This window comes from Coffea arabica, chromosome 6c (genome assembly GCF_036785885.1).
Source record: "Coffea arabica cultivar ET-39 chromosome 6c, Coffea Arabica ET-39 HiFi, whole genome shotgun sequence".
Classification (NCBI taxonomy): Eukaryota; Viridiplantae; Streptophyta; class Magnoliopsida; order Gentianales; family Rubiaceae; genus Coffea; species Coffea arabica.
In genome coordinates this window covers 23504220-23517373 of record NC_092320.1, presented here as the reverse complement: position 1 = coordinate 23517373, position 13154 = coordinate 23504220, and the positions used below count along the sequence as shown (strand labels likewise).

At 35.7% G+C, this 13154-nt stretch overlaps 1 long non-coding RNA gene across 2 annotated transcripts; it reads right to left on the bottom strand.

Annotated features, from left to right (window-relative positions):
- Positions 1 to 8728: 8728 nt before the first annotated feature.
- Positions 8729 to 12674, bottom strand: LOC113691469 (uncharacterized). Of its 2 annotated transcripts, XR_003448712.2 has the most exons (3): positions 12345 to 12661; positions 11402 to 11443; positions 8729 to 9318 (listed from the first exon to the last, which is right to left on the bottom strand). It is a non-coding gene; the product is annotated as an uncharacterized lncRNA (long non-coding RNA). The 2 variants fall into 2 exon arrangements; XR_003448711.2 differs by having other exon boundaries at positions 11402 to 12674.
- Between the last annotated feature and the right edge of the window lie 480 nt (positions 12675 to 13154).

The window sequence follows — 13154 nt, the reverse complement described above, 5'->3', positions numbered from 1 at the left end:
GTTCTTCACTAATTTTTGAAAGCTCCATGAAACATTAGCCATCGCAATGCTGCGTCTCAAATAGTGATGGCCCCACTACCATGAGTTGCAGAGCCTCGTTACCTTGAGCCATTTATGGCAACCAGTTGTGTAAGTATAACAACATCGGGTGTAAACTTGTACAATATCGCTATAATTGTGATTTTTGTTCAAATTTAATTGAATAAGTTATAAATTGAAGTTTTACACTAAAATTATGCTCATTTACTCTGGATGCTTACATAACTAACATGAAGTGAATAACAACTCAACTTGTGAAGGCATGGGTCCCAAGGCCATGGCCAACAGTTGCTAAAATTTAACCAATTTTATCCTCAAACGCTTTCTTTTGCATAGATAGTGACTTTAGAGTAGATTTGGCCTAAAGTGGTTGGAAAGTCCTGAAATGGGTCGATCTTTTTCTCTTTCCAAATCACCATCCAACCTGGTAAGAGTTTGTATCATGATGATCCTTATTGGATTTAGCATAAATATGAAACTTTACTAGGAGCTTTTTACATATTATAGAGGAAAGAAATGGTGGGCTTGTTAGTAATTTGACAACTACAATTTCTCATATAGCTTGTTATGCCATAACTTGTTAGGAAAACTATAGCTATTGGGCCTGTTTGGAATCTGAGTTTTTTGGGAGTTTGTCTAAAACTTTACTGTAGTGCACTGTAGAAGTTTTTGAAAAAATTTTGTAGAAGTTTTTGTTAGGTGAAAAATTTTGTAAAAGTTTTTATAAGGTGAAAAACTTTTTTTTTTCTTTTTTTTTTCTTTCCCTTTCTTTTTCTTTTTCTTTTTCTTTTTCTTTCTTTCCTTTTTCTTTTCTTTCCTTTCTTTTTCTTCTTCTTCTTCCCCGTTACCTCCACCACCCCCAGCTGCAACTCCACCTCCCGCCGTCCCCCTCTGCCCCTTCCCCCTCCCCCCGCCTTCCCTCTCTCCCCCGCCGTCACCCTCCCCCTGCAGCCTCTCTCTCCCCCGCCTTCCCCTCCGCAGCCACCCTCTGCCCCTCCCCCTGCCTTCCCTCTCTCCCCTGCCGTCCCCCTCCCTGCCGCCTTCCCCCTCTCCCCGCCGCCTCTCTCTCCCCCATCTTCCCCCCGCAGCCCCCCTCTGCCCCTTCCCCCTCCCCCCACCTTCCCTCTCTCCCCCGCATTCCCCCTCCCCCCGCAGCCTCTCTCTCCCCCGCCTTCCCCCCCGCAGCCCCCCTCTGCCCCTCCCCCCGCCTTCCCTCTCTCCCCCGCCGTCCCCCTCCCTGCCCCCTTCCCCCTCCCCCCGCTGCCTCTCTCTCCCCCATCTTCCCCCCCGCAGCCCCCCTCTGCCCCTTCCCCCTCCCCCCGCCTTCCCTCTCTCCCCCGCCGCCCCCCTCTGCCCCTTCCCCCTCCCCCCTCTGCCCCCCTGGCTGCCCCTTCCCCCTCCCCCCTCTGCCCCCTTGGCCGCCCCTCTCTGTGCCACCCCCCTCTGCGCCAGACGTAAGAGAGAAAAAAAAAAGACAAGGAGGATGATGGCAGGGGAGGAAGAGGGGGAGAGGGAAAAAAATGGGGAAAAAAAAAAGACCGGCACCGGGACCGGAAATTGGTGACGGAGCCGGCAATGGAGGTGGTAGTGAGGGAGGAAGAAGAAGAAAAGGGGAAGGGAATTTTTTTTTTTGTGTTTTGGATATTTTAAGTGTGTAGGTTAAAAACTTTGATAAATTTTTTGGGGTTCCTGTAGCAAAAGTTGTTAAAAAACTAGTTTTATACAAACTTGGTAAAAAACCAAGCTTCCAAACAGGCCCATTATTTTGACACTTTAATCCAAGGCACGAGAGCATTCGAATAGATATTGAAATGATAAGAGGGTTACGTGAAAAAGTCAATGACAATACATTATCGTATATGTTTACGCCAATATTTGAACTTTATGTAAAACCCAAATTTTGGGTTAAATGCAATAGACCAAAATTATACGCAAATCATTGCAAAAGAGTGAAACATGAAGTTAGCCTAAAAAAGAATACGTAATCACAAAAGAAGGAAGAATAGATAAGCACTATCTGATCAAATGGTAAGTATTTGGCAATTTAAGGCTAAAGATTGAAATGGGAAACAAAATCTTAAAAATCCTAGAAGTTGTATATGTTGGTCAATTCTGGCCAAAAAAAAAAAAAGATTGAAGGTGAAAAGTGAAAAATTAAAATTACAAGAGTTGTATATGTGGATTTGTGGAGTTTGGATTTCAATGCGTGCTTTGCCTATAAACCTATAGGAAGTTAGTTGTATTATTTTAATTCTTAAACTTTAAATTTAGAAACAAAAGTCCTATATTTTGGTTTTGTTTTAAGAGGAAACCTGAGAAACAATTTTTTAAAAATATTTTAACATGCCGGTAAAAAATTAGTCATGTCAATCCTGGGGTTGACCCACTATGACCCATTCTATTTCTATGTCATGTTCATGTCAACTCATTTTTGTCACAAATTATTCATACCGTGTTTTATTTAAAATTTTTTCATGTTGTATCAGATATTGCCGCCCATATCCTAATGTTATTTTTGTTGCTAGAGGGAGTTTAGATTTCTTATCCATCATTAATTGGGATGGATTTTTTTATTCAAATGAACTCAAAGTAAAATGTATTTCAAATCACTCACTCACACTTCCTCAATCTATCCAATAAGCTTGGATTGTTGCGTGAGTATATTGGAAGAGTATCCTTTAGTCACCAATATTATATACTATAAACAATGTTCTTAAACTTGGATCGCTAAGTGAACTGGAGGAACTTTGGTTTACAGTTCAAAGTGGTTCAATTCAACCCAATTCAAATGTTTTTCTATTTTTATTTTTAATTATTTTATAAATTGGATGACTTTAAATTTTCTTTTTCAAAGAAAATTTTGTATGAATCAGCTCAAAAATCTAATTTTTATAAAATTTGACCAATTCAGCTAGTTTTAGACCGGATTTGATTGGTTCAATTGGTTTTCTAAATAGACAAGTGAATTGGACCAGTGCTATGGCCAGAATGCATTTTGACTGCTTAAAGTATCTTTCGAATTTTAAAACAAAACTACGAGAAGAAATCACAAAAAGGTGAAAGTGGTGAATAAACAATATCTTTGATACTCCAATTATTTTTTGTTCATTGTGATATCACCCCAAAGTAGTATGCAATTAATGACTGTGAGATAGAAATGTTGACACTTTATTGGGAGAGCAATGGAGAAGCGGCGCTCTTAATAAATTTAAAGCATAGTACTTATCAATTTTGAAGGAGAAAGGAAAACGTAATATCAATATTTAACCCTTGAACTAATCAATTTTTTCTCTACCAAACATCTTTCACTGATTAGCGAAATTCTTTTTATGGAAGAGTTAGCCACACAAAGTGGTTTAAAGGATATTTGCAATCCATTCATTTCAAAATCTACTATTCATATCCAAATACACATCCAGATGGATCTATAAGGTATAATTAACTTCAAAACCAGACAGTCAACAAAGCTCACAGAATAAATTCAATAACCAAACAATCACAACTAACAGAGAAGGTGAATCAATATCAACATCCTAGACAGTTTAAGCACTTGCAAGAAAGGAAATCTCAAATATCTAAAATTCAAAAGAATAACTCATAGAGTCAATTTTTTGACTATATATGGTGACACAGGTTGATGTCTTCTACTCCTTCACATGCAATTCTAAAAGCACGTAATGTTCTCCCATATCCTACATAACAATGCAACCACTTGTATTGTAATCATTGAAGTAGTGAGTGAAATTCTCAAAATCCCCAAAATCATATGGATATGATGGTGGTGGTGGCTGCGGCATTGTCGAGTGATAATGATCATATGAAGCTGATTCACCACCAAAGAACCGTGAGCATTGTGGGTTCCAAGTCTCATATCTTGAACTATATGAGTCAAAATGCGCCTGTTTCTGATAATCTGCATGATTCCCAAACATTTGTTTCCCCACCCAAGAAGGCACACCTCGATTGGTACTTGCATTTCTTTGGAATCGGAAGTATGGATGCTTGAATATATCCTCTTCATCATCCTTTTCCTTTCTGGGTGCTTCGTGATCCTTGTGAGCCTCGTCATTGTTATCTTCCTTGGGTGGATGCAGATCATCATCGCGGCAGCAAAAGTTGGGATGCTTTTCTCTACCATTTTGCCAAGACTTTGGATTGCCATGATCATCATCATGGTTAGGATGCTTTTCTTTGCAACAATTTCCACTCCTTTCGTAATGGTACTGGTGCTTGTCCTCTTCAATTTTGGGCTCCTTGTCATAAAATATAAGTTCAACAGGTTTTCCAGTTCTGCCAATCTCCTTAACTAGCAAGAAAGGGTCTATATTGCCTCTAATTAATACCAGATTCTTTTCTGGATCTATAGACAATTCATGAATACCTAACAGGGAAGGCCAGAACAGTATAAAATATAAGCAAAACTTAAAATCAATCAATGACTTGAACATATAGTATTCATTAACAGACCTTCGATTGCTCGCAAACCTTTGTGCACTTTTTCATGACATTCTTCGCAGCACCCAGTTTTGACTCTTACTACAATAATCTGAAATAGTTTGATTGATCAAGAAAGCTAATAACCACAATTTCAGACCATAAATTACAGAAAACATGAGGACAACTGACACTTACCGGATCAAGAGCACGATTTTTCATTGTCCAAGCCTTGTTGCATGGGGGAGGGAAAAAAAAAAGAGCATGAAAACTACTTTAATATTTAAGCAGCATTGCAAAAAGGCAATTATATATAATCCAAGCTTTGGTAATTCAAGAGAAAATTGAAGTTTCCACCATCCAACACCACAAACATCGGTAGCATCAGCATTATACCATAGGTAGCATTGCATTTTCATATAGTATAAGTTCATGATCAAAATAACTAAAGCAACAAGACGAATGTAATTGAGATTTTTTTTCGTTGTATGATTAGTTCCAGTTAAGTTAACCCTTTGAATCCTTTTCCCTGTACTTCCAACAATAAACACTTTCACATAGCTCCTCTCCACTGATGTAGTTCAATCAAGAGACATGCCAAATAATACGAATTCCAGCTTTATGTAGCCTAATTTTAGACCTTTGACTCTGAAAATCTCTATGTACAGTTCAGAATTGTATCCCTTTAGTCATAAAAGGCAAAAAGTGTCCAATTAATTGTCTCTGGCTCTATAGGTTCGTTCAAATCATGGGTACTTAACTATCAAGATCTTATCCCTAACCCTTAAACAAAAAAAAAATAAAAAAGAAAGAAAAACTTAGCCGTAAAATACTAAGAACAACTAGATCCTTAAAACACTATGTTAGGACACTTGACAAAATTTATGAAAATCAATGGAAGTGAATTAGAACCAAAACCAAAGCCAAGTTGAAAGCTTACCAACTTCTACTAAAACAGTATTGCCAAGTATTTTGCCCCAGAGTTCAAACTAATTTTTGTGCCAAAACATGTACATGTACGAATAGAAAGAAACTTATAAAGCAGAGACATGTTGGCTAAAGGAAGTTGTTTATCCATCATGAGAACACAAAAATATTTTAACCAAGCCATAGTATCCAGCCAAAACTGAACTTAAGGAAAATTAAACGGAAGAAAAATTAATGTAATTTTTTTTCGTACGAGTTGTGGGGGGAAAAAAGAAGAGAGACAGGATCCATAAAGGCACCCACAAGGACCAGAAATAACAATAATTGGACGACTGAAACCTACGTCATTAGCATTACATGGAATGTATTCTTTTTTTTTTGTCTGTCTTGAATATATGAAGTAAATTTTAGTTTATATATTAAATAAATAAAAGAAACAGCTAAGCGTATCAATCTTACGATTCTGATTCTGCTAATGTTACTTCAAATATGTCGTATATTATGAAGTACAAATAACAAAAATAATAATTACCATAATTAGTAACAAATAAAAATAATAGAATTTTTAGCAGGACAAGAATCAGTGGCTAGAACACATAATTACCATATAAATGCGGAAATTTATATTGATTGCTCTCCCTATTTATACACTTTCTTGATTTACTTTCTCTTTTCCAAAAAAACTAGTTTTCCTTAATCAGTTAAAGAGCTAACTCGAAGTTACTAAATTTAAACATGGTTCCTCTTGTGTTTCTAAGTCAGCACTTCCTTCTACATTGTGTCTCCTTTTTTGCTAATTTCCTCTTGATTCCTTAAGGAAACAATTATTCCCTTTCATTTTCTTCTGCAAAAAAGGAAATGTTTCGTCTTATAATTGTGAATCTAACTTCTATTCTCTTCAACCTTTTTCCTCGCCCACGAAAGGAAGAAACTATAAAACCCTAAACTTTATAGTCTTCTTCACAAGAAAGTAGCCACAGTAGAACGATTTCTTGAGTTCCAGGTATGTTATTCAATAATGCCGTCTTTAATACTATTTTATTTGAGTATCAAAGCATATTTAATTTGATAACGATTCTATGATTTTTTCAATGTTTCTGGATGCAAGAATGCACATGCGTATCTGAGCATTTATTTTATCTGATTATTTTAGACTTTTCAATCTTTCAATTATATTTGTTGCTTATTGCATTTTTTTCCTTTTGTTATTTTTGGTTTTTGTAATTGTTGTCGTATACATCGGTATGAAGTTTGTGAAGGAGATTTGACTGGGTTTTTCGAGGGATATGTGCATCATAAAAAATGCTCAATTGCAAATTTCTTTGCTAAAAGAAGGGAAAAAAACTAGAAAAGTAACTGATAATTAGAAAATTAAGAGCTTAGTTGAAATTCAAATAATTGGCATGCATCTATTCCCGTGCTATAATATATACAGGAGTCAATAGCATTTGTCTAAAAAAAAAAAAAAAAAGCATTTGTCTAGAATATAATTTTTACACCATGAAAAGACTTGGACTAGCATTGTTAGGCATATTTAAGGAAAAAGTACCCAAAAGTTATAGTACACTATTTCAGTTTGCAATACGTGATCTTTCTCATCAATTCTGCTCCTCATCAATATCACTAGGCTAATTATTGATTTCTCATTTTGTTTTTCATCACATCCTCTACAGCAACAACGATTTGCCATGAAGTTCCTTGGTTTCAATTTCTTTGCTCGGAAACGACAAGTTGAAATACCTCCTCAAGTTGAGCAAGAGGAGTTGATGTTCATGGTATATTCTACTACAATTTCCTTTTCATCAAAAGTTAAATTTAGATAATTAATTTCTCAATGCTTAGTCTCTCACTCATTTAATTGGTTCTGTATTTCATTTTACTTTCTTCAGAATTGTGTTATAAAAATGAATAGGCTTCAAAAGGGGTGGCAAAAGGCAAGAATACAAATAATTGATTGTATCCAAGGTATTGTTAAAATTTCACTTTGTTGTTCCCTCTTTATTCATTTTCTTTTTTCCTCTATTGTTTCATCACTTCGCATACATCGCTATCTCTGATTTAGTTGTAAGTAGAATAGTCTTGGTCACAGAAAATTAAGGGATTTTCCCTTCAAAACCTGTGTGTATTGATGTTTAGCTGTACGATTAAAAAGAAATAGGTATAATACAGTTGTGTTGTGTGTGATTCAATTCGGTTATTGTATACGCTGAAAATTTTTATTTGCAATCACATTAATCATTATAATGTTGTAATGAATACATGTGAAATATTTATTTATATGCGTCACTTTTTTCACGAATATAATAATATACCAACTCTATACCAAATAAGATAATAAATACAACAACCAGAGTGAATCACACGGAATCACTGCCCCTAGTCCAAACAAAAAGTATTGCTGTTATTGCTAACAAAAAAAATGTCGAATTTGTTTCCTATATTACGTATGTGTCCTTGTAATTCACAAGTCTTGCGTTTTAGACTGGCTGAGAAAAGTGCTTTAGTTTTTCTTAATTAATTATCCAGAATTTTCAGTGGTTAGTTTTGAGCCTTCAACGCATATAATTTATATTCCAGAAATTATGGACTGACTGAATCTAAATGCTTAATTTGTTTGGCTAAATCTTGGTGTGCATTCATTTCTCTTCTCTACACCATCAGTTCGCAATTATAGAGGGGAACAAGACGAAACAATGATACTATCAGGAATGTGTCATCCCACGGAACTCTTAAGGACGATTAGGAATTGCAAAAAGAAAGCCGAGCTGTGTTGGTTTGAATATGGAAATTGCTCTAGCTATTTGTACGGGCCAAGCAGCGGAGTTCCTCGCCCACCACAGCCAAATCAACCTTCAAACATACCTGCCGCAAGTGCTAGTGATCAAGCAGCAAGAGGTACTGGAATTGCTACCCGAAGGGCTAATGATCAAGCAGCAAGGAGTGGAAATGCTACCCGAGATGGCAACAAAATCCACTACTAAGTAGTGGTGAAGGCATTAGTTGTTATGTGGTTTAAGGTTGAAGGGCAGGCTGAGATTTACTTTTTGAAGGGACTACGTTATAATAAGTAGTGTTTTTTCAAGCAACTGATGATATTTGACTGGAACGTTATAGTACTTGATTACGTTTTTTGCCTATTTATCTATATTGGAATGAGGGCAATTTGCTCTTTACTTTTTTTGTCAAGACTATCGCATATTGATTGAGAATCTTATGAGCCGTTTGTTTAAAATTTCAGAATCACTATCACTATATGCATCACAAATTGTAGAGCATGAAAGGCTTAACCAACAAAGTAAGTGAGAGAGCAAGATCTTGGAAGTGGCAGTTGAAAGTAAATGGGAACTTGGCACTGAGAATCTAATTAAAGTGCCCTAGCACAGCACAATAAAAGGAACAAATTCATGCTTCCTCCACCATATATATCTCTCTTGTTCTGTTTCTGCATTTACACTAGAATCAATAGGTAAAATTCTCCACTTTGCTAACTCCAAATCCATTGCATCCCTGCTTTCAGCAGCCAAATCCAATGGTTCATGGGTATAAAACCAAGCACATACTAGATAATAAATCACATTTACTACTTGTATTCCAGTTATCAGCCAGTAGTAATTCTCCAATCTTCCGTGATTGAGATTCCTATCAGGCAGCCAATTTCTTTCTTTACCACTGTATTTATGAACTGAAGAGACTAAGATGGACCTCTTTCGAAAAAAAAGAATGGTGGACCTGAAATATATCCACGTGTTCAAAGTACCACAAATGGGGCTTTATGTTACATCATAGAATTGGGCGGCACCAATTTGGGCTAGAACATATTAGTCCCCCCAAGTAATCCCATAGCATAAATGAGTTATTTTCGCAAGAGCCCCTTAATCCCAAATACATCCCACTCAATGCTCCCCCACCATCATCAGGCTGCACTTAAACAAAAAATCGAATTCTCAACCTTCGTGTCTAGTACCACCAGGAAATTCTAAGAAAGAAAAATTGAGAAAAGTGGAGAGGCAAAACAGACAAATGCATGCAGAAGACTCAAATCTGTTTCTCAACAGCGATCACACTAGGTGAAAAATGATCAGCACACAAAAGAATTTGTCATCCAATAACAGTTTCTAGTTATTTCTATTCTCAACTGAAGTTCAAGAATCTAAAACATAAATCCCAACTCTTTCTTGTTCGGTAAAACTTGAATCCTTGTTTCATGCATTTATATATCATGAAACTGATGGCAATTTAATCTGCTTAGCATATCGTTAAGGATAATAAATATATAAGAGGAGAGCAATAGAATCTACAATTGTGATCGTGGGGAAATAATTCGTCAACTCTCATATATTAGGCTTAACAGGTTGGAATAGAACAAATGACACAAGGAAGAAACTCACGTACCCAATGACATAAATGACACTAAATAATCAATTAGAGGCCTGCCAAGACATTTACAACTAAAGCAATTAAAATCGGTCATGTGAATTTGAGGACAAAGTAAAGCGGTGTTCAGAAGTAAGAGCATATCAACAAATGCTGGCATTCTCCACCTACAATTAAAAAAGGCACTACACATATATATGCAATGGATCAATCATCAGTTCCACATTATATGCCTATTCCTTTTTACTACTACTTCCTCCATGTCCTCTGTTTTTTGTTGGTAGATAGCAACTTGTCTGGTTTCTCAGGTTGCTATTTTAATATGATTATTACACCATGCCCAAGTCACCAGAAAAAAAGCTTTCTGAATTGTGTACAAAAATGCTATCTGAATTGTATAATACTTGACACAATTCAGAAAAATGCTATCCAAACAATCAGGTTGCTAATTTCATATGTTTGATTTCTCAAAAAGCTGAGTTTAATAAAACATTAACCCAACAATTCCTACGAAAATATTCAAGCCAGTGATGATTTTCCAAAATCAGATTGGTGAAACTAAAAAGAAAAGAGAAAGGAAAGAAACGAAAATAGCCAGAGCTGAATAATAGACAAAAAAAGGAAAAAAAAAATTGCCACAGCTGAATCAACCACTAACTACTTGTTTCTGCTTTTCACGTTTCATTATTTCAAGCACAAATTCAATGTGGTAATCAAAGATTTGCCAATTAGTTATACAACAAGCCATTATCAGTAGCAGAACTTACATCAAGTACTTCAAACATAGTGATTATGATTTCAAGTAGATGTTAGTCAGACTGTGATTTTGCGTACTTACATCAATATATGCATCAATTGACATAGGGACGACAGTATTCAGAAGACTATCTAACAAATACTTGTTTTCTCCATTTATTTGGAAGTTCTCATTCCTCACTACAAAGATGCCTGCTAACAAGGAAATTCTTCTGGTACTTGACCCAGGGGCCACAACAAAGCTTTTGATTTGCCAAGTAAGGAAGACACATAACTCATTCATGAAGCATTCCAATGACTTCTTGGAACTTAAAGAATAGAGTGAGATTTCCCCCGCTCATTAACACAACACATCCTTCTTTGTTAGTAGCTATAGGCATGGAAGAAATTGTGGCAGATTCTACTGCTTTGCCTATTAACTTGACCAGGTTGAAAATTGTTTGCCAGTCTTTGCCATGAATGGCTAGGAGCATTTGAAAAAAAAAATTTTGAAAAAAAAAAAAGAGATACAGAAAGTAACAATGACAGCATTAAGCCTCTCGCCTTCTGTGAGTACTTTCATAGCGTGAATTTAATTTCACTAAAACTGATAATGCATACTTAAGTCAATTTAAAAATTGACACCATCCTTCGGCCAGCAACATTACATATTTGACAATTTATTGTACATATTTTGCATGAACCTAATTCTATTTACAAATAAATAACAACCAACCATGATATGCCTGATTATATGTAAATGTCTGAGAATAATATTTTATTTATGGCTACTCATGGATGAAATTTAAAGATGATGACACAACCAGAACACAAGGGTTGTTCAACTTCATATGCAGCAAGACAAATTGTGAAGAATAAGCAAATGACTAACCGTACGAAGCGAGTATGTGCCACTGAGACGTGAGATCCATACCTGTCATGCTGAAAAATCAGAGATTAATTTGAAAGAGAGTAAAGAGTTAATCACATAGTATTTCGTTGCATTAGGATCAACAACAGCACTTAGTCCTTAAGCCGTAATGCCTCATCTTCGATACTCAAGCAATGGTATGACTTTCAATTTGCCTGAACTAATCAATACATAATAATAATTCATGTCAAATTATGACTAGATCCGATCAAAGACTAAAGACTGACTAGACAATTTAGATCCAGTATGCCACAATACATTTTACAAAATTAAGCACTTAGGCTTCAATTATGAGTTATTGAAGAAACAAAAACAAAACCTCATTCTTTTCCATAGTTCCTTCAAACTTCAGTCTGCAATTATTCCCAAAACATTAATACTCCACAGGAAAAGACTCTGTAGGAGTTCTGAAGTATTTCAACCAAAGTACAACTTTCATGCTTCTTTTTTTCAGAAACCAAAGAGATGCAAAAAATCTACGAATTATGCTGAAATAAAATTTGCAACTAAGAGTAATCCATAAATTTGAAATGCATATCCAGAAACCTTCCCAACTTGAGCAATTAGGAAATACGTTTCGGAAATTCGTTTGCTTTGCCATTTTTACAAATACATTTTGGGCATTAGCGAAAACGGAACTTTTTTCTTTCAAATGTATTTCTAACCTATCCGAACTCACAACCAATGTTTCAGCAACACAAAAAATAAGAGAACCGAACAAATAATCTACCATTATTAACCTGAACTAAACCCACAAACAAGAAAGTATGGTCATGAAAAGCATTTAAAATTGGAGCACAAAATTTCAATTTCAGATAATGACAATCCGGCGATAGCGATGGCGATGGTGATAGCGGTGGTGGGCTGAAAATTACTAAAAAACAAAAAACCAAAGAAACTTCACCGTGCTTTTCTGAAGAAGAAATCCAGCCACCACAGTGCTGGCGAAGTCTGGTCGGCAAACAATAGCTCCTCTCTATTACTCGAATTCCCTGTTTTGTTCTGGCTTTGCATTTGCTTTTCTTTTTTTTTTTTCCTTGTTCTCTTCTGTTTTGTTAGGTGGATGATTATGAAGATTGTGAAGGGATTTTGTATAGGAAGAGATGTTGATTACTGATTCTAGGGAATGAAATGTCTGAAATGAGAGTCAGTTCTTCAATCGTTCAAGTTGATCGTGCTTCTGAAATGCCCTTGAAGTTACCCAAAATTACAGTATAACCGATGCTATGGCAACTCCAACTCGCGGTTTTAGTATAGTATGGACTAAGGATGTATAAAATAAATCAAAAAAATACAGTTGAGCGTATCAATCATACGATTCTGAATCTGGCATTGTTATTTCAACTAGGTAGTATATTATGAAGTACAAATAACAAAAAATAATAATTACCATGGTTAGTAACAAATAATAATAATAAATCTAATACTAATAGTAATAATAATATTATTTTTAGAAGGACAAAAAATAATGGCTAGCACACATAAATTACCACATAAATGCGGAAATTTATTTTGGTTGCTCTCCCTATTTATACACTTTCTTGATTTACTTTCCCTTTTCCAAAAAATTAGTTCCCCATGATCAACCAAAAACGCTAACTCGAACTTACTAAATTTAAACATGGTTTCTCTTGTGTTTCTGAGTCACCACTTTCTTCTACATTGTGTCTCTTTTTTTGCTAATTTTCTCTTGATTCCTTAAGGAAACAATTAT